At 38.0% G+C, this 22,783-nt stretch overlaps 1 protein-coding gene and 1 pseudogene across 6 annotated transcripts in view; both read right to left on the bottom strand.

The window, feature by feature from the left end:
- LOC145715741 (suppressor of cytokine signaling 2 pseudogene) overlaps positions 1-18,940 on the bottom strand; it is a 151,722-nt pseudogene extending 132,782 nt beyond the window's left edge. The window contains exon 1 of the transcript XR_014138160.1: positions 14,545-18,940. The product of XR_014138160.1 is annotated as a suppressor of cytokine signaling 2 pseudogene (transcript). The remainder of the gene's footprint in view (positions 1-14,544) is intronic.
- SSBP2 (single stranded DNA binding protein 2) overlaps positions 1-22,783 on the bottom strand; it is a 307,829-nt gene that overhangs the window by 260,392 nt on the left and 24,654 nt on the right. The window lies entirely within an intron of this gene.

The following is a 22,783-nucleotide window of genomic DNA, read 5'->3' as shown; positions in this document are numbered from 1 at the left end:
TTGTCATCTTTCCACATAAAAGGTTGTCAGTAGATAGCTGAAGCATGTTGGTATCTCTTCTAATTTGAGTTCTAATCTTATAAGCCCCTGAGAATTCTTTGCATCACCCTCCGGATGGAAAGAGGCTTTTTTTCATCATTTATTTATAAGTATTCCTTTTTGATAATAGACCTTCCCACCTTCCCAGACATTAAGCAATTAACTATGAAATTATATTTCTGAAAAAGACAAGGAAAGGCGACAAGGGAAACTCATAGTGACATATTATCAACAAGGAAATTTTTTTTTAGGAATTTACATAAGAAAGGTTGGATGGAGGAAGAAACTATCAAGGCTTTTCATTGTGGCTATAATATAAATTATGTCCCACACACAGAGATAGAATTCAGAGGACTAACTGGAATGAGTAGATTCAAAGTGGCTGACTAGCAGAGAAAAACCCATACAAAGCTGAGAAATATAAAAGGTAACAGTGATAAGGAAAAAACAACAAACCCAGAGACATTAATTAGCTTTGAAAACAGGCAAAGTAGGCTAGCTAGCTCACAACAGAGGTCATCCAGCAACTACCAATAAGCCTTCTACTGGAAGCAGAGCTCATACTGGTGGCAAACTTAAGTGAAAAAATTCCCCACATGCAAAGGAAGCAACTGAGACTTGAGATCAGGAAATTGGTGGAGGCTGAGGGTTTCACCAGCTTCACCCAGCAAGCTCTCACTGACGTTCACAGTAGTTTTATATGTTAACACAACTATCTCAAGAATATAAATTTTACATTTCAGATATTCCCAGGAGTGCCACACATGAAAAAAGAATATGTCAACTTGTCAATATTCAATCTTCCCTAAATCCTTAGGGGAATCTCTACAGAAGACCTTCACAAGGGTCTTCCTTAATAGGCAGCTACAAGTAATGCCATAGCAAATAGGACTGTAGCTTCCTTAACACATAAAAGCACTTGAGGCCACAGAAACTCTCATGTAAACTTCTAAGGCCATTTCTAATCTAGACATTGCTATAAACCCCTTACTTAAATCTTTCACTTAAAATACAATTGATATATAAAGAACACTAGATCTATGATTTTTCTCCATTTTCCCTCAACTTTTTTAAAAAACATGAATATATCTTTGACTCAATTATATAATATCATCCTTTATTGAGTAAATGTTTTTCTACTGAAGCATCCTTGTTTATACATTAGGATCCAAATGAGGTCACCACAGGTTTCAAAACAAAGTATGAAAGTAACCTCCTGCCACAGAAATCCATAGGCTGTTTCCAGGTCATAAGCAGCAGCAATATGGGAAGTCTGCTCTGTGTCACCTTTAGCAGTAAGCAGTTGCAAGGAGGGCACCTTTTGGGATGAGCACTGGGTGTTGTATGGAAACCAATTTGACAGTAAATTTCATATATTAAAAAAAAAAAAAAAAAAAATGATAAATCTGTATATTGATTTTGTATACTGAAAATCTAATAAATTCATTTATCAGCTAAAAAAAAAAAAAAAAAAAAAAAAAAAAAAGTAAGCAGTTGCAGGTCACTCAGCATCCTTTCTCCAGGACTACAGCCACCACTGCTCCTCCTTGCCCCCACAGTAACTCCCTACCTCATCCTCCAAGAGTTAAAACCAATCCCAAGAGAGAAGGGGGCAGATTACTATCTTCATCCAACAAACTCTGTTACTTTTTCTCAAAAGAAATGCCTTTCATAGACTCCTCAGCATCCACAAGGAGGGGAGGTGAAGGAAAAAGGTGTAGAACATGGCTTACCACAAAAACAATGGAACCACCATAGGAGCCCAACTTATTTCTACCCATCTTGATTAGAAGCTAGAATTGAGAGACAGTTAAGGAGACTCCAGAAGAGAGCTGGGCCCATGTTTTAAAACGTACCCAGGATTTGTTTTCATTAGGTATAGTGAGAGAGACTTGGAAAGAAGAGTTTATTATTATTATTATTATTATTATTCATAATTGATAATTCCCAGGAGGAGAGGACAAGCCACTTCATACAAGGCCACATGGGAAAGCACCAGTTTGGTCTGCACACAAGGAATGAGGGGGAAACATGGGCACAGCCTTTAATGTCATTTTCTCAGGAAAGGCAAGGAAGGATAGGGTAACTAGTTCTGGATTGGCTAGTTTGAATAATCTCAGCAGGCTCTGGGGTGTAGGGACTGCCCCTTAGTTGACTGCTAGTTGCCCTGAGGTGGTGCTAGGGCAGGTGGCTCAGCCTGGGAGAAAGCAACAAAGCTGGCGTGTAGTGGCCCAGGACTCCTCGGTTTGCATATGAAAGGCACACACCCGGGGGAGTGCTATCTATAGGAATCCCAACTACCTTTAGCAGTTAGCAAGCCCTGGGAGGGGCAACCCATCGCCAGCCTGCAAGATCCCAAGTTGCTAAAGCATCATAAAATACAGAAAATAAAATATCTATAGATATACATATAGATATGGTTAACAGCCCAGAATGTACTTCTGAGGTCAGAGTTCATCTAGATTGCATTTTTTAAATAAATGCCTGTTCTAAGCTCCAGAATTTCCTTGAACTAATGCACTTCTTCCTCGAAGCACCCCCAACCCATCTCTCCCTTATGTCACCACTAGCATGCACTAATGGAAAATATATCAAAGTAGTTACTCCAAATAGTCTTCCCTTGGTTTCAAACTGATTGTTTACATCACAATCTGAAATGTGTATTACAGTCCATCAAAATGATGGCATGGTCTTTGCTACAACTTGTGAAGAAGTCCTACTATTGCCGTTAGAATCATTCAGAACACTAAAGTTTCATGTACTAAAAAAGCATACATACTAAGCTTTTTGATCTAGACCTTTAGCTACTGTTGAGATGTTTGCATAAAATTTCAACAAAAGGAACACAAAAATAATACCTCAGGATTTCAAAGACACCACTAATGTTTATCATCTTCTAGAAAAAAAGGCAAGAAAGTTGACTAGATAAATATCAAGACATCTCCCTCTCTCCTCTGCTGCTAAGCTTCTGAACAAGATTTTTGTCTTACTTTAAAAAGCCATCAGTCATGCACTGTAAGAATTCATAATTTGGCTTTAACCATTGTTCAGTACAGATGTTTAACCATAGGAAAACTTCAATCTTTATACTGATTTAACTGGTTAGATGCATTTTGCTATTGAACTGTGATTTCACTGTTGAACACACTGCCTGATTATTCAACATAAAAGTAAAACTAGATCTGCTTACAACACATACACAAGTAACATTAATTACCAGGGATTTGCTTTTTGCTATGTTTTTTTTCACAATCACAGACATGCTTGCTAGGTAATATAATCGTCATGAAAAAAAAAATATTAGGTAGAATACTAGTTTAGAAATAAAAGTAAGTGGGGAAAAAAAGCAACTAATCCAGTTTGGATGGGTACCATAAGAAAATAATGTGACTCCTACTTGATGGGATGGTTAGTCACAGCAACCAGCAACAGAACACGACAATCCAATCCCTACACTTCATCATAAGTCAGCTATTTAATCCTTCTAACGGCCTTGAGAATCACAGTATCTAAAAAACATTTCCAAATATCTTTCTTAAGTTCTGGAGAACTCAGACAACTCAGACAAGCAAACAATGGAACTAATAGAGTGCAAGATCACAAATACGACATTTTGGTTTCCTAAACCAGTTCATCAATATCATCATAAGGAATCAAATACCTTAGTAAAACTTAAAATGAAAAATTGCCAAGATTCACTGATGAAAACTGGACAGTTGTTCCAACAAAATTGGACTCTATGCCCACAGATATCACTTCCTTTTTTAGGGTTTTTATATGTTCCCTGCTGCTCTACCCCTACATTGATCCATCAGGGCATACTGATCCTTATTTACATTTATGGTCTGGGGCACCTGGGTAGGCCAATCGATTAAGCCTCTGACTCTTGATTTCAGCTTAGGTCATGATCTCACAGTTTGTGAGATCAAGCCCTGCTTTGGATTCTCTCTCCCTCTCTGCTCCTCCCCGCTCCTTCTCTCTTGCTCTCTCAAAATAAATAAATAAACTTTTAATTAATTAATTAACTATGGTCTCAACACACTCACATACACACACACAAATACCTCCCTTTCTTCAGTTATCAGCATAGCTGACACATTCAAGTATTCATCCAACAAATATTTACTGCACAAATACTAAATGCCAAGTACTATATTATTCATTGGAATTTTCAAAAAGACTTTACCAGGTATCAATAGAAAATAAAAGGGAAATAAACAACAAAAAATATATAAAATATCCTTGCTTACATTCTAATTAAGCATTAGGATCTTACTAGAGCTAGCAAATATCCATGACATGAAGGTCTTGTCAGAAATATTGCTAAGATAAATATATTACAGCACACCAAATCTGTAATTTAACTATACAGGTATATTGTGAGAGTTCCATGCTTTCCAGCTGAAGGTCATTTTCTTCCTCTTCTCTGTACAATTTCATTCTCTTCACATCAAAGCCAAGAGCATAATTCTAATCCTTCCACTTAATTCTCATTTCCAAACTAGAAGACCTACCTTTCTCCTATTTAGTAACTATAACACTCTTTCACAAGAATGCAACACACTGCTGAAGAGAGGCAGTGGAGAAATGAGGAAAAGGGAGGCTGGAGGGTGGAAACAATGGGCTTTTATCAGCCAGTGGTGAACCTTTTAAAACACTAAAACTTGGAACAGCCTTAACAATAACTGCAGTAATGAGGCAGAGTCTGTGTATTATTCTTCAAGTAGTAATCATTTTAACTATACCAGAAACACAGAGATAATAGCTAGCAAATGATATCCTAAGATTTCTGTAACATAGAAACGACTCTAGGCACTAGTTACATGACCTTGAGCAGGTATTTTATTTCTTTAAACCTTTGTTTACTTATCATATGTTACTAAGATGTACCTCACATGGCTGTTCTAAGTGTAAAGTATACCAGTGTAAGTGAAGGACCTGGTATGATGTGTGCTATGTGGTAGAAATACACAGTAGGTCTCTTCCCTTTAAGAAAGCATAAAAGTGCCAAATGGAAGAATGGACAAAAACTGTCACTCATCTACCTTCTCAAGTGCATATACAATTACAGTATCAAAAGTTTATTTACTTTTAAATGTTCAGCTCAAATGAATCCTTCCCCAGCATATCCAGCAAGTGTTTTCTTCCACCTTTGAAATCTCGTAACGCTTTGCTAGTCCCTCTCTAATAGCATTGTGATTATATGGTTTTTTTAATCAAAAATTTTTTTACTGTTCACTTGTTTCTGAGAGACAGACAGAGACAGAACACAAGAGGAGGAGGGACAGAGAGAGAGGGAGACAGAATTTGAAGCAGGCTTCAAGCTCTGAGCTGTGAGCACACAGCCGGACACAGGGCTTGAACTCATGAACCATGAGATCATAACCTGAGCTGAAGTCAGTGCTTAATCGACTGAGCCAACCAGGCACCCCAACATTGTGATTATTTGTACACAAATTTTATGTCCTCTATGTGAAAAATCAACTTAAAAATCAGAAACGCTTTATTACTTTTGCTAAATGAGGAAGTTTTTTAAAAATAAACTAAAACAAATCTCTTTTAACGCTCACTCATTTAGAAAAAAAAGAACTATCCTGAATAACGGAAAGAAGGTTCATATGAGTTACAAATGAATAGTTAGCACCTTGTCTGAGATTACATTACTCCTACCCAAACTGTTACACACTGTTAGTAAGAGTTATATGTAACTCTGTGTGTGTGTGTGTGTGTGTGTGTGTGTGTGTGTGTGTGTGTACATAAATTTGTCCTTTAAGAAGGTTCTCAGTTTCCTGGAAGAGGAAAGATTCATAATGACCAGTTAATAGAAGGCTATCAATATGGTTGATTATTGTTGGTAATAGAATATAAAGGTTCATTTCCTTCAACCCCATTCTTCTTCAACTTATCGTCTCCATAAAAATATAGAGTGCTTTTATTCTATGTTCAGGCTGTGAGTATATCCAATTGTATGTATACAAAACACAGGTAAGTCAAAGTAAAAGTCTGACTCTGAAAACTGAAGGAATGAATAGCTTTAGATGCCCTTGTTTTCCAAATGGAAACCTGTACCCAAGTACAGGTATTATTTTTACTTTAACTAGTTTTTATTGAAACTAACATCTATTTCCCTGACATGCTAAATACAACATCAAGAGGGGCGCCTGGATGGCTCACTCAGTATAGCATGTGACTCTTGATCTCGGGGTTGTAAGTTTAGGCCTCACGTTGGCTGTAGATATTACTTAAAAAGAAAATAAAATATTAAAAAAATTATATATATATGTGTGTGTATGTATATTTATATATATATATATGTGTATACATATAAATACACTCCCCCCCCACACACACACACACACGATCACCATGATTTATGAGCATCTATTATAAAGCTACATCTCACAGAAACCTGCTACAGATGCTATACCCCAGAGAGTTAAGTATTCCATACAGACTGTTGAACTGGATGCGGTATATGAGTCATTAGCATGGCATAGATAAGGCACAATATTGAGGAGCATTACAGGCGGCTGTTTGTCCTCTGGTCTTACCACATTCATTTTCCCAGAGCCAAGGAAGGGTTATGTATTTCTCCAACTCACTTTTCTTTCTCTATCTTTTCTGTTTCTCTGCTAAGAGTGCTACTTGCTGCCACTACCACAATTTCTATCACTGCTAATCCAAACACTTATCTCTGCTGCTTTCTTCCCTCCTATGCTGTCTACAATCAACTGCCCATCTGTAAGAATGCAAAAACTAGTCACTAAAAAACATAGTATACAAAGTACTATGAAAGTATACATTTATCTCAAAAAGCAACACTTACTTATAAAACATTCCAAGTAAATTTTAGAATAAATATGCTGAGGTCTTCAAATATATTACTGAAACTTTTATTACAGTTGCATTTGAGTTTATAGATTAATCTGGGGGAAATGACATCTTTGTTACATTAAGTCATCCCATGGTATTTCTCTCCTACTAGTTATGTCTTCTTTTACATCCTTTAATAGAGCTTTAAAATTCGTCTATAATAGTCTCATGCAATTTTTTTCAGTTTAGTTATTTGATTGTATTGGTTGCTATTGTTGTATACATTGCTAGGTCAATTGCTCCACTAGACTTTAGGACATAGTGCAAAGAGCCACTGTCATAAAAACATTGTGATACTAGACAGAAACGGACAAATGATCAATGAAATGTGAGAAAGAACTCATATATGGTAAGGGTGTACTACAAGTAAATAGGAAAAGTACAAAGTGCTTGTATTCTACAGGAAGAAAAATAAAATCAAACACGACACTTTACATGTTTACTTTTACACAAAAGTAAACCCCTTAGGGATTAGAGACTCAAATGTAAAATACAACAAATATAAAATACAAATAATATAAAATATAACTGTAAAGCAAATAGAAGAAAACATAGGGGAATGTGTGATATCAGGATAGAAAAGGATTTCTTCAGACCACAACAACACGAATCACAATGTATTGATTTTCGTGTTGTGATAAGACAATTTAACCACTTGAAAGTTAAGGATTCCTGGGGTGCCTGGGTAGCTCAGTCAGTTAAGTGTCCAACTTTGGCTCAGGTCACGATCTCACACTTCATGGGTTTGAGCCCTGCATTGGGTTCAGCCCTGATAGAATGGACCCTGCTTGGGATTCTCTCTCTGCCCTTCCCCCACTTGCATTTTCTCTCTCTCAAAAATAAATAAATAAACTTCAAAAAAAAAAAAAAAAAAAAAGAGAAAATTAAGGATTCCTTACCAAAGGAGGACACCACAAACAAAATTAACAGACTATATTACAGTGTCTAAAATCAACAAGATTAGTGTCTAGAATATTCAAGGAAATCCTGCTGAGTAGGGAAAATGGTAAAGGATATGAACAGTGAATTCACATTTATTCACCCAGCAAATATTTATTGAGCATCTACATTTTAAGGGCAAGAGTTACAGGTATATAAAACATAGATAAGATCCCATCCTTCAAAGGAAGGCACTTGAGCACTGGAAATACCTATAGAAATATACATAATAAGATTAATATATGATGTTTTTTATGATAAACAGTATAAAGAAAGATAAAGCAAAACAAAGATAGATGATGAAGAGTACTCCTTTAAATAAGATTGTCAAGGATATAGTATTTAAGCAGAAATCCAAATAAAGTAGGTGAACAAAGTGAATAAGAAAAAAGAGTTTGGAGGTACCTGGGTGGCTCAGTCTTATTATGGGTCCGACTCTTGATTTTGGCTCAAATCATGATCTCAGAGTCGTGAGATTGAGCCCCACATCAGCACAACTCGGCTCCTGCTGAGCATGGGGCCTTCTTAAGATTCTCTCTCTCACTTTCCCTCTATCCTTGCCCCGCCTCTTGCTCGCTCTTTCTCTCAAAAAAACAAAAACAAAACAAAAAACAAAAAAAAACAAAAAACAAAAAACCAAAACCCCAAAGAAATGAAAAAGTAAGTAATGACATACCACTTTATAAATATCAGACCAGCAAAAATACAATGTGAGATAATATCAAGTATCGGTGGAAGTAGAGGGAAAGGGGAACTCTCATGAATTGTTAGTAAAAGTGTAAAGTGCTACAGCCATTCTGGAAAGCAAGCTGACAGCACTTAGTGAAATGAAGTATGTTCCACCCTGTGATCCAGAGATCTTTCTCTAGAAAATCAGAGTTCTCCCAGAAGTTCTTGTATGAAAGAAGACTTGTATGAAAATGGAAATCATAGAGTTGTTTGTGGTATCAGGAAATTAAAGGCAATCTAGGTTATCATCACCAGAGGAAGATATATATGGTAGATATATACTCTGAAATAGCTACAGCAGGCACAAGTTATGAAATACATACGGACTTAAACAGATTTTTCTAAAGTATTGAACACTGAAATACGGGAAAAAAAATCTCTGATTTTCTTTGAAATAATATAGTATGTAGAGGTGAAGTTGTGGGGGTTGGGGAGGCAAAGGGAGGAGTAATTTGAAATATTTATTAAGTCAGATTAGCTATGAATTGCTAATTGCTAATGATGGATGATGGATCATGGGAGTTATAGTACTTTCTGCACACTTGTATGAAGTTTTCCATCAAAAAGGCATTTTTAGAGGATTAAGTGAAAATTGAAACAGATCTATACCAGAATATCACTAATATAAATTAAAAACACTTATGTGCACAAAACACCACATTTTTTTTAAAGACACAGACATACCCAAAAACATTAGTATGGATGTCTACGGAGACAAAGAATGAGAATAGAAATTGTGGATATATGAGAATTTTTTTTTCCTAAGGGGAGTGGGGGTAGGGGTATTACATTTTTTAATTTATTTTTTATTTTTTAGATGTTTTATTTTCAAGTAATCTCTGTACCCAACACGGGGCTCGAACTCACAACCCTGAGATCAAGAGTTGCACACTCCACCAATCAAGCCAGCCAGGCAACCCAAAAGCAAACTACTTTAAATAAAATAAAACAAAAGAAAGCCCTGTACTTGCCGAAGCTAATACTGTGCCATTATCTGAGAAATCTGATGAACTGAATTTGTTTCACCTGAGGTTTAAAAAGAAAACACCAGGGGCGCCTCAGTGGGTTGGACAACCAACTTTGGCTCTGGTCAGGATCTCATGGTTTGTGAGTTTGAGCTCCTCGATGGGTTCTATGCTGACAGCTCAGAGCCTGGAGCCTGCTTTAATTCTGTCTCAGGCCCTCTTCTGCCCCTCCCCCCTTGGTGCTAGCGCATGTGCCCAATCTCGCTCTCTCTCTCTCTCTCTCTCAAAAATAAACATTGAAAAAAAAAAGAAAAGAAAACACTAAACAAATACAAATCTGAACTGAGAGAAGGGAGTAATTCTTCCCCATACCTAGGACCCAAAAGGCAAAAGCAAAAGGCAAAAGGTTCAATTCCCATTTCACAGAGGACAAACGGAAGGACAGTGAGTGAAATAACATTGTAAGCTCATAAAATAGCAAGTAGGAAAGGTGCAATTCAAGCCCAGGACCAGAAGTGCCACACTTCAGTCACTGTGCATCCAATGCTGCACTATTCTAATTTAAAACCTGCACACTACTAACAGATTGACCCTCCTAAAATATAACGTTATGCCACAACGCCACTGTTACTGGCATCTCCCCCCAAGTTAAATTCTGTATAGATTATACACTATCCCCAATGATCCTCACCCACTTTTTCAATATCCTACTTTTCTCCAATATAAGTCCTCTCTTCTAGCCACACTAGTCCTCCTTACTTCTTTCAAAATACCCACAACACCTCCAAGCCCCTAAGTACTTTCTCCAAACTGAATACCTCTACTCTCCTCTATACGTATTTATATCCCATATATCCTATCCTAAAAGCTCTGGCACTGAGAACACTTTCACAACACTAATTGAGTGACTGAAGTCCCACAATTACTCCAAGAAGCTTCCCTGATGACTTCGGCAAACACCTTTCCCTTCTTTAATATCTTTTGCACTTACTCTCTGCGCCATTCAATTAACACCTATTACAGTAACACCTCATTTATCCAGCATCATTGGGAAAAGAAAGTGTTCATCAGAAGCAAATTTTCCAGACAACTTAATCATTAATTTAGGAAGAAGCAAAGTTGAGTAGTGTTGACTTTAGTTATAGATAGATGTAGGTTCAAATCTCAATTCTGCCACTTACTAGCTAAGTGGCTTTGGGTAAGTGTCAACACTGTTTCATCACCTGTAAACAGGGGATATACTAACTTCACAAAATTGTTGTGGATTATTAAAGGAATCACATGAAAAAATCTGGTACAACCTTCTTTAAATAATGGCTACAAATTAACTCCAACTGCTATTGTGCACTAAAACAAAATAAATTCATCAAATATGTATACTTTGAGATTTTTATTAGAGGACAGTGAATGTAAATAAACCACCACTTAGAAACTCATTCATTTAACATTCATTCATCCAATATTTATCAATTCAGTAGAGGTACAGGATACAAAATCAATGTATAAAAATAATTTCTATACACTAACGATGAACTGTTAGAGAAACTTTTAAAAGTAATCCCACTTAGGGGTGACTGGCTGGCTCAGGTAGCAGAGAGTGTGACTTTTGATACCAGGGCTGTAAGTTCCAGCCCCACACTGGGTGTAGAAATTACTTAAAATCTTAAAAATAAATAAAAGTAATAATAATAGAATACCATCAAAAAGAATAAAATACATATGACTAAATTTAACCAAGAAAGTGAAAGATCTCTACAATGAAAACTATCACACATCACTCAAAAAACTGGTCACAAATAAATGCAAAGATATTACATGTCCATGGATTGGATGAATCAATATTGCTAAACTGTCCAAACTACCCAAAGTGATCTAAGATTTTATGCAATCCAGGGGTGCCTGGGTGGCTCAGTCGGTTAAGCATCCAACTTCAGCTGAGGTCATGATCTCACAGTTTGTGAGTTCTAGCCCCAAGTTGGGCTCTGTGCTGACAGCTCAGAGCCTGGAGCCTGCTTCGGATTCTGTGTCTCCCTTTCTCTGCCCCTACCCTGCTCATGCTCTGTCTCTATCAAAAATGAATCAATGTTAAAAAAATTTAAGATTTTATGCAATCCCTATCAAAATTCAAATGATATTTTTCACAGAAATAGAAAAAAGTAATCCTAAAATTTGTATGGAACCACAAAATACCCTGAATAACCAAGGAATCCTAGGAGAGGAAGCATCATGCTTGCTGATTTCAAATTATATTATAAAACTATAGTAATCAAAACAGTATGGTATGGGAATAAAAACATATATATATCAATGGAAGAGACTAGAGACACCAGAAATAAAGTCATGTACATATGGTCAATTAATTTACAACCAAGAAACCAAGATATAGAAGGGAAAAGGATAGTCTCTTCAATAAATGTTGCTGGGAAATCTAGATAGCCACATGTAAAGGAATGAAACTGGACCCTTATCTTACACCATACACAAAAAAATCAACTCAAAATGCATTAAAGACTTGAATTTAAGACCTGAAATCATAAAACTCCTAAAAGAAAACACAGTGGGTAAGCTCCTTGACAGCGATCTTGGAAGTAACTTTTTTGGATATGACACTAAAAGCAAAGGCAACAAAAGCAAAAACAAGCAAGTGGGACTACATCAAGCTAAAAAAAACTTCTGCAGAGTAAAGGAAACAATCAACAGAGTGAAAAGGCAACCTACAAAATGGTAGAAAATATTTGCAAGTCATATCCCTGATAAGGGATTAACTACTAAAATATGTAAGAAAATCCTAAAATTCAATAGCAAAAAAAAAAAAAACCCCAAGTAAACCAATTTAAAAATGGGGAAAGGACTGAAACAGACATTTCTCCCAAGAAGATATACAAATGATCAAGGGATATATGAAAAGGAATCCTAATCCTCAAAGAAATACAAATCAAAACTACAACGAGATATCACCACACACTTGTTAAAATAGTTATCAAAAAGACAAGAGATAAAATGTGTTGGTGAGGATGTACTATTGGTGGAAATATAAATTCACACAGCTACTAAAAAAACAAAAAACAAAAAACAAAAAACCCCAAAAAAACAGAATGGAGGTTTTCAAAAAAATTTAAAAACAGATTGAATTTTGACCCTTTTAATAAATGTATACCCTAAAAAAATTAAAAATAGAACTATCATATGATCCAGCAATCCCACTTCTGAACATATACCCGAAGAAAATAAAAAGAGGATCTTTTTTAAAAATGTGTGTTTATTTTTGAGAGAGGGAGAAAGCACACATTAGCACGGGAGGGGGGGGTGCAGAGATTGAGGGAGACAGAGGATCCTCAGCGGGCTCTGCACTGACTGACAGCAGTGAGCCTGATGCAGGCTCAAATTCATGAATGGCAAGATCTTGACCTGAGCCAAAGTCAGACGCTTAATTGACAGAACCACCCAGGCACCCCCCCCTTTTTTAAGATTTTACTGTTAAATATTCTCTACACCCAACATGGAGCTCAAATTTATAATCCCAAAATCAAGAATCACATGCTCTATCAACTGAGCCAGTGAGGTGCCCCCAAAAGGATCTTTAAGAGATCACCTGCACTCCCATATTCATGCAGCACTAACCACAATCGCCAAGATACTGAAACAACATAAGTGTCTGTCAATAGATAAATGGATAAAGATCTATATACAATGGAATATTATTCAGCCATGAGAAAGGACATTCCACAGTTTACAACAACATGAACAGACACTGTAGACATCATGCTAAGTGAAGGAGGACAGAGAAAAACAAATGTTGTGTGATCTCACATGTAGAATCAAAACAAAAATAAAAACAAAAACAAACTCATAGGCACAGATAACAGATTGGCAGTTGCCAAAGGTGGAGGTTGGACTAAATGGGTGAAGGTGCTCGAAAGTTACAAATTTCCAATTATAAGATGAAAACGTTAGGAGGGGTTAAAATGGCAGAGAAGTGGGGGACGTGGGGGACTGGGCTTTCCTCATCCCTCAAACACAGCTATATTGAGGTCAGATCACTTGGAATACCCAGGAAATCGATCTGTGGAATGGAGAAAGGATCTCCACTGTTGGAGGGAGACAGCATGGCAGGTGTACAGTGTGTGGATGTGAGTTGGGGGAAAGAAAAACGGTGGTGCCACAGACAGGAGGGAACTCTTTTCATGGAGAAACAAAAGGGAGAGAAAGACAGAGGTTGAGAAAGTGTGGCATCCAGTTCACACAAGAGGAAATCTCTAGTGACCATGGAATTGGGAACAGGAGGTACTGAGTGCCACAGGGGTCTTTGTGTTGCAAAGAGCATTTGGAGCACAAACTCTGAGGTTTTAGAAGTGAGCAACTTTCTCTGGAAGGGAGCTGTGGTGCCTGGTCCCTGGGGTACAATCAGAGAGAGGCTTCCCCTTCCTGGAGTACTTTTAGAAAAGGGTATATTGCCTCCCTAATAAAAGACCCTGCAGGCACCAAAGGCCTTTCATCAATAGGGGACAGAGGCACACCCAGAAGGAATTTAACTTTGCTGCCTTTGGCGGTGCTACACTATTGATTCTGCAAACTATACAGGCATGGGACTGTTTTTCAGGTTCAGGGAGCTTCAGACAGCGTGGAGAGATTCTACTACAGTGGAGGGGGGCAGATCTATGCAGGGGCAGGTCCTTTAAGACATCAGGTTTTGAATCCCAGCCTCGTGCCAAAGAAAAAAGCAGGAGAGTTGTGGCACTGGGCAAGCTGACTGTCTTTGCCATTCTGTGATGGCTGCTAGAACAGTGAGAGCTGCGAGATCACGTGTCCAGGGATGAGAGATTGGGGTGGCACCATTTTCCCCCAAGACAAATACAGTATAACTTCAGAGAGCAACACAATGGCCCCCAATGGAGGTGGGACCTGCATACACCAAACCACACACCCCCCACCTCCCCCATCACCCCACCCTCCCCCACCATGTGCCTGGCAACTGCTTATTTACTGGGACAAGACTTACTCTGAGCCAACACAGCAGATGTCTCCTCTAGAGGACTAGCACAGCCAGCACCCCCCATGCACCAAGTGTACTGAAAATCGAGTGCTTCAAAATGATACCTGTAGTTCTGGTGAAAATAGGACAAGGGTTAATTCTTTTTTTTTTTTTCCTATTTTTTCTTTCTTCTTACTTTTTTCTTTTGGAATCAGGCTCATAGTTTCTTATTTGTTTTTTTCATTTCCTTTTCTCTCTCTCTCTCTCTCTCTCTTTGGACCAGGCCTTTTTATTCTTTTCTTTCTCTTTCTTTTTTCCCCTTTTCTTTGGAAAAACCGTAAGTTCTTGATTCTCTGTTTGGTTTTTCTTATTGTTGTTCCCTTTCCTGTTCTCTTTTTTTGGGTTCTTTCCCCCCTTTTTCCAGGCTTACTTCAAAAAAACGAATCAAAGCACACCTAGTTAAAGGTCCAAACAGTCCCCCCTGCAATCAAGGATGAGCTCTGCAGTAGACTGACTGGTGGGAAAGAGCAGTGAAAACACAACAGCAGAGTGCACACAGCATATACCAGAAACACTTCCTGAAGGGCCAGGCCCCGGACAGTGTATGACTCTCAGAAGTACACTCAGGTGCAGGGAACATAACGAGCTTTTAAAACATGTAAAAGACAGAAACTTAACCAAAAGGACCAGACAGAGGAATTCAATCCAAAAGAAAGGTCAAGAAGAAATCACAGCCAGGGACCTGCTCAACACAGATATAAGCAAAATATTTGAACAAGAATTTAGAACAACAGTAATATGACTAATAGCTGGGCTTGAAAAAAGCACAGAAGACATCAGACAACCCTTGCTACAGAGACCAAAGACCTAAAAACTAGTCAGGCTGAAATAAAAAAATGCTATAACTGAGAGGCAATACTGACTGGATATAGTCACAACAAGGGTTGAAGAAGCAGAGGAAAGAAAAGGGATACAGAAGATAACATTATGGAAAATAATGAAGCTGAAAAGAAGAGGGGGACGAAATTATTAGATCACAAGGGGGAGACTTAGAGAACTTAGTGATTCCATAAACAAAACAATATCCATATCATAGAAGTCCCAGAAGAGTGGGAAAAAGGGACAGAAAGTTTATTTGAACAAATTATAGCTGACAACTTCCCTAATCTGGGGAAGGAAACAGACATCCAAGTCCCAGAGGCACAGAGAACTCCCCTCAAAATCAACAAAAACAAGTCAGCACCATGACATATCATAACGAAACCTGCAAAATACAAAGAAAGAATTCAGAAAACAGCCAGGGACAAAAGGCCCTTAACCTACAAGAATAGACACATAAGGTTAGCAGTAGACCCATCCACTGAAACTTGGCAGGCCAGAAGGAAGTGGTAGAAAATATTCAATGTGCTGAATGGGAAAAAATATGCAGTCAAGAATTCTTTATCCAACAAGCCTGTCATTCAGAATAGATGGAGTTTCCCAGACAAACAAAAGCTAAAGGAGTCCATGACCATTAATCCAGCCCTGCAAGAAATTTTAAGGGGGACTCTGTGAGTGGAGAAAAATAAAAAGAAGAGCAAAGCAACAAAAACTACAAAGAATTAGAGAACATTACCAGAAACAACAGCTCTACAGGTAAGAATGGTAAATTCATCTTTCAACAATATTTCTTTTTTTTTTTAAGCCAAGTATTTTTATTTAAAACATTCTAATCAAATAGTAACAGCAGTAAATAAACACTTTGAAACACAGGCAGGTATCCCCCTATCTCTGGAAGAAAATTAAGTCGAAGTATTCTACATGGTCACACAATTCAAGGACAACTTGGAAATTTCTAAAGCCATTTCCCAAAAGTCAATGGCAACAGGTTGGGATACAGCTACTTCAAAGGATAAAATGCCTGTATCTACATGGTTTTATTAACAGGAATTGAGTTGCATCTGTAGAGCACAACCTTCTTGTCTTTAGCCTTAAAGGAAAAAGCAAAGTCTTTTCCATTTGCACCAGTTTGAAATATTTCTGAAATAAGGCTCCCTTAAAATGGATTACTATGGTACTCATTCACATGAGAGAGTTCATATATGTAGTAAAAAGTCAAATTCAGGATTTCGTGGTCACTTTTTTGACTGATTTGGTTAATTGCATAAAAAGAAGGATACTCACAAGCAGTATCTGTTTAATGAAACACCTAGGTACATCCAGAACGCAAAAACAGAAAATGTCCTCAAGTAGACTCTGATCACCAGGCATGTGAAATTAAAGCTAAGCCTGCATCAGTTTGTTGCTTCTACTTCTTCAGTGGTCCTGCGTGGAGTTCTCTCTCTACTACCAGGGCCTGGGCCTTCCACCTAACAAACAGAAACCTGGGGAAGGCAAGGCATTCTGATAAAATGTTCCTTCAGCCTCCACTCACGGCATTTTGCTTTCAACTTAAAAGGATCTGCTGGTCTTGGTCAGCCTTAGGAAGGGAAGCATCACTCAGGTGAAAACATTTGGGAAAACTTTAAATACCTAGCTACCTCCTCACACATTTAAATTAGATGGACTTCAGCTGTTTTTAGAATTCCCCATAGTTGTCCAGAGTAGTGACTCAAGTTTTGGTTCTTTTATTTTTTAATTTTATTTATTTTTTTAACATAGCTGCATTCGGAGATACTTTATAGGAGGCATGTTTAGAAAAAGAGAAACACTTATACCTGGAATTTATATTCTTCCAAGTAATCTTTTAGTCTTGTTGGTAAAGGCAGTCCCCAGATGATACTGGTGCATCTCCATAACAGAGAGTCTACAGAGATGCTGCAGAGGCAGGGCTGATGTGTAGAGTGGTTTGGTCAGATAACAGTGAACGTGTCGTTCGAGGGCGCTTCTGGGCCTGTCCGCTTATCCTTGCACATCTGAACATAGTAGTCGATCAGATTAACCACAGTGTCAAACTATTTAAACTTGGACTTGAGACATATGATATACAGTCCAACCTGAATTTCCCATCTTGGTATTCGATTCGCAGATTAGTTGGTCCAGCTGATCTTTTAACAGATATTTTTAGTGGGTGGTCTGAATGAGAGCTATCTCTAATCAAGAAAGTTCTTTCTGGTGCCTTTTTAAATTTCTCCTTGGCTTCATTAACAGTCATACTTCCCCAGTACCAACCTGTTTGACTGAGTTCCTATAGAGCCTTCGCCAGACGTGCCGCCTCCGGGGATGGCTCTTCCGTGGACCCTGAGGTCCCACACTGGCTCTGCGTCCCTTCCACTCCATTCCCGGAGGACTCGAAGCACCGTAGGGTCATGGGAAAGGGGTCAGCGCAGCAAAAACAAGTAGCTGCCCATGCCGGGACCAGAGAGGGGCACGCGTCCTTCTTGGAAGTCAGTGAGAACCCCAAAACGAGTATCTGGAGGGTATCCGAATTGGTGAAGGGGGAGGGGATGCGGAGCTTCTGGTTTTTCCTCCCCAGATCAAAGGTGGACGGATGGCAAAGTCCCCCGCAGGCGCGGTCACGCACAGTTTGCCTGCTCTGACTGCTGAAGTGGTGCCCTTACCTATGTACTCGGGTGGTGCTGGACAGCCAACCTCGGTGCCTGCAGTCCCAAGAGCTCTCCTCTTGGCGATTTCCCCCGCAGGGCTAGCACCACAGGGAGGGAAAAACAGATCCCAAATTTCGATAACCATTTTTCTTTGAAATACTATTCTATTGCATCACTTCTCAAAAGCTTGAAAGGTCAATGGCCACTTTCAGTTGAAGCAGGGGCTCATCTTTCAACAATATTTCTGAATGTAAATGGACCAAATGCTCTAATCAAAAGACACAGGGTATCAGAATGGATTAAAAAACAAAATTCATCATGGATAAAGATGTGGTGTGTACACACACACACACACACACAATGGAGTATTACTCGGCAATCAAAAGGAATGACATCTTGCCATTTGCAACTACATGGATGGAACTGGAGGGTATTACGCTATGTGAAATTAGAGAAAGACAAATATCATATGACTTCACTCATATGAGGACTTTAAGACACAGAACAGATGATCATAAGGGAAGGGGAGCAAAAATAACATAAAAACAGGGAAGGGGACAAAACATAAGAGATTCTTAAATATGGAGAACAAACAGAGGGTTACTGGAGGGGGTATGGGAGGGGGTATGGGCTAAATGGGTAAGGGGCATTAAGAAATCTACTCCTGAAATCATTGTTGCACTATATGCTAACTAATTTGGATGTAAACTAAAAAAATAAAATTTAAAAAGAAAAAAAAAACAAAAACCACAAAATTCATCTATATGCTGCCTACAAGAGCCTCATTTTATATCTAAAGACACCTGCAGACTGAAAATGAGGGGAGGGAGAACAATCTATCATGCTAATGGATGTCAAAAGAAAGCTGAAATAGCCATACTCATATCATACAGACTAGATTTTAAAACAGACTCTAATAAGAGAGGAAGAAGGGCATACCTCATAATTAAGGGGTCTATCCATCAAGAAGAGCTAACAATTGTAAATATTTATGCCTCCAAATTGGAAACACCCAAATATGTAAAAGAATTAAAAACAAACATAAAGAAACTCACTGAGGCGCAGCTGGGTAGCTCAGTTGGTTAAGTGTGCAACTTCAGGTTAGGTCATGATCTCATGGTTTGTGAGCTTGAGCCCCATGTTGGGCTCTGTGCAGACAGCTCAGAGCCTGCAGCCTACTTGAGATTCTCTGTCTCCCTATCCCTGCCCTCCCCTGCTCACCCTCTGTCTCTCTCTGTCTCTGTCTCTCTCTCTCTCAAAAATAAACATTAAGAAAGAAAGAAAGAAAGAAAGAAAGAAAGAAAAAGAAAGAAAGAAAGAAAGAAAGAAAGAAAGAAAGAAAGAAAAAGAAACTAACTCACTGATAGTAATGCCATAACAGTAGGGGACATTAATACCCCACTTACAACAACAGATCATCTAAGCAGAATTTCCACAAGGAAACAATGGCTTTGAAAGACACACTGAATCAAGTGGACTTAAAAGATACATTCAGAACATTTCATCCTAAAGCAGAATATACATTCTTTTCGAGTGCACATGGAACAGTCTCCAGAACAGATCACATACTGGGTGACAAATTAGCCTTCAACAAGTACAAAAAGACAGATCCTACCATGCATATTTTCAGATCACAATGCTATGAAACTTAAAATCAATCACAAGAAAAAATTTGGAAAGCCCTCAAATACATGGAGGTTAAAGAACATCCTACTAAAGAATGAATGGGTTAACCAAGAAATTAAAGAAGAAATTAAAACAAAACAAAACAAAACAAAACATGGAAGCAAATGAAAATGAAAACACAACAGTCCAAACCCTTTGGGATACAGCAAAGGCAGTCCTAAGAGGAAAATGCATTGCAACTGAGGCCCATCTCAAGAAGCAAGAAAGGTCCCAAATACAAAACCTAACCTTACACCTAAAGGAACTAGAAAAAGAACAGCAAGTAAAGCTAACACCAGCAGAAGAGAATAAAACAAAGATTAGAGCAGAAATAAATGACATGGAAACAACAACAAAAACAGTAGAACAGATCAATGAAACTAAATGCTGGTTCTTCAAAAGAATAATCAAAATTGATAACCCCCTAGCCAGACTTCTCAAAAAGAAAAGAGAAAGGACCCAAATAGATAGTCATGAATGAAGAAGAGAGATAGCACAACCAACACCACAGAAATACAATCATAAAACAATACTATGAAAAATTATATGCCAACAAACTGGGCAATCTGGAATAAATGGACAAATTCCTAGAAACTCACACACTACCAAAACTGAAACAGGAAGAAATAGAAATTTTGAACAGACCTATAACCAGCAAAGAAATTGAATCAGTTATCAAAAGTCTCCAAACAGATAAGAGTCCTGGACCAGATGGCTTCCCAGAGGCATTCTACCATTGATTTAAAGAAGAGTTAATACCTATTCTTCTCAAACTGTTGCAAAATTAGAAATGGAAGGAAAGCTTCTAAGCTCATTCTATGAAGTCCGCATCACCTTGATTCCAAAACCAAAGACCCCACTAAAAAGGAGAATTACAGGCCAATATCACTGATGAAACTGGATGCAAAATTTCTCAACAAGATACTAGCAAATTGAATCCCATAGTACGTTAAAAGAATTATTCACCAGGACCAAGTGGGATTTATTCCTGGGCTGCAGAGTTGGTTCAATATCCAAAAACCAATCAACGTGATACATCACATTAATAAAAGAAAGGATAAGAACCATATAATCCTCTCAACAGATGCAGAAAAAGCATTTGACAAAGTACGGCATCCTTTCTTGATAAAAACCCTCAAGATAGTGGGAACAGAAGGAACATATATCAACATCATAAAGTCCAGGTAGGAAAGACCCATAGCTTATATCATCCTCAATGGGGAAAAATGAGAGCTTTGGCCCTAAGGTCAGGAACACGACAGGGATGTCTACTCTAAACACTGTTGTTCAAAATAGTACTGGAAGTCCTAGCCTCAGCAATCAGATAACAAAAAGAAATAAAAGACATATAATTTGGCAAGGAAGAAGTCAAACTTTCACTCTTTGCAGATGACACAATACTCGATGACGCATAAGTCCCAAAAGACTCCACCAAAAATCTGCTAAAACTAATACATGAATTTAGTAAATTCAAAGGATATAAAATCAACATACAGAAATTGGTTGCATTTCTATATACCAATAATTAAGCAGCAGAAAGAGAAATCAAGGAACTGATCCCATTTACAACTGCACCAAAAACCCTAAGATAACTAGTAATAAACCTAACCAAAGAGGTAAAAGATCTGAAAACTGAAAACTATAGAAAGCTTATAAAAGAAATTGAAGAGGGGCACCTGGATGGCTCAATCGGTTAAGCATCTGACTTCGGCTCAAGTCATGATCTCATGGTTCGTGAGTTTGAGCCCCATCTTGGGCTCTGTGCTGACAGCTCAGAGCCTGGAGCCTGCTTCAGATTCTGTGTCTCCCTCTCTCTCTCTGCCCCTCCCCACTCGCACTGTCTGTCTGTCTGTCTGTCTCTCTCTCTCTCAAAAATAAATAAACATTAAAAAAAATTTTAAGAAACTACAGAAAACACAAAGAAAATGGAGAAACATTCCACGCTCATGAACTAGAAAATTAAATATTGTTAAAATGTCTATACTACCCGAAGTAATCTGTACATTCAATGCAATCCCAATCAAAATAGCACCAGCATTCTTCACAGAGCCAGAATAAACCATCTATAACTTATATGGAACCACAAAAGACCTCAAATATCCAAAGTAATGTTGAAAAGAAAACCAAGCTGGAGGCATCACAATTCTGGACTTCAAGTTGTATTACAAAGCTATAATCATCAAAACAGCATGGTACTGGTACAAAAACAGACACATAGATCAATGGAACAGAATACAGAACCCAGATATGGACCCAGAACCTATATACCAAACTAATCTTCCACAAAGCAGGAAAGAATATCCAATAGAAAAAAGACGGTCTCTTCAGCAAATGATGCTGGGAGAACTGGACAGCAACATGCAGAAGAATGAAACTGAACACTTTCTTACCACCATACACAGAAATAAATTCAAAACGGATGAAAGACCTAAATGTCAGACAAGAAATCATCTAAATCCCACAGGAGAAAACAGGCAGCAATCTCTTTGACCTCAGCCACAGCAACTTCTTACTAGACATATCTCCAGAGGCAAGGGAAACAAAAGCAAAAATGAACTACTGGGACCTCATCAAAATAAAAAGCTTCTGCACAGTGAAGGAAACAATCAGTAAAACTAAAAGGCAACTGATGGAATGGGAGAAGATATTTGCAAATGGCATATCAGAAAAAGGGTTGGGATCCAAAATCTATGAAGAACTTCTCAAACTCAACACCCAAAATATAAATAATCCAGTGAAGAAATGGGCAGAAGACATGAATAGACACTTTTCCAAAGAAGACATCCAAATGGCTAAGAGACACATGAAAAGATGCTCAACACTCATCATCAGAGAAATACAAATCAAAATCACAATGAGATACCACCTTATACCTGTTAAAAGGGCTAAAATGAACAACTCAGGACACAAGAGATGTTGGTAAGAATGCAGAGAATGGAGAACACTTTTGCACTGTTGGTGGGAATGAAGACTGGTACAGCCACTTTGGAAAACAGTATGCCGGTCCCTCAAAAAATTAAAAATAGAACTACTCCACGATCCAGAAATTGCACTACTAGGTATTTATCCAAAGGATA

The sequence above is a fragment of the Panthera onca genome, chromosome A1, assembly GCF_046562875.1.
Source record: "Panthera onca isolate mPanOnc1 chromosome A1, mPanOnc1 haplotype 2, whole genome shotgun sequence".
Taxonomy (NCBI): Eukaryota; Metazoa; Chordata; class Mammalia; order Carnivora; family Felidae; genus Panthera; species Panthera onca.
The sequence above is the reverse complement of the archived record's forward strand: the minus strand, read 5'-3'. Positions and strand labels throughout refer to the sequence as shown.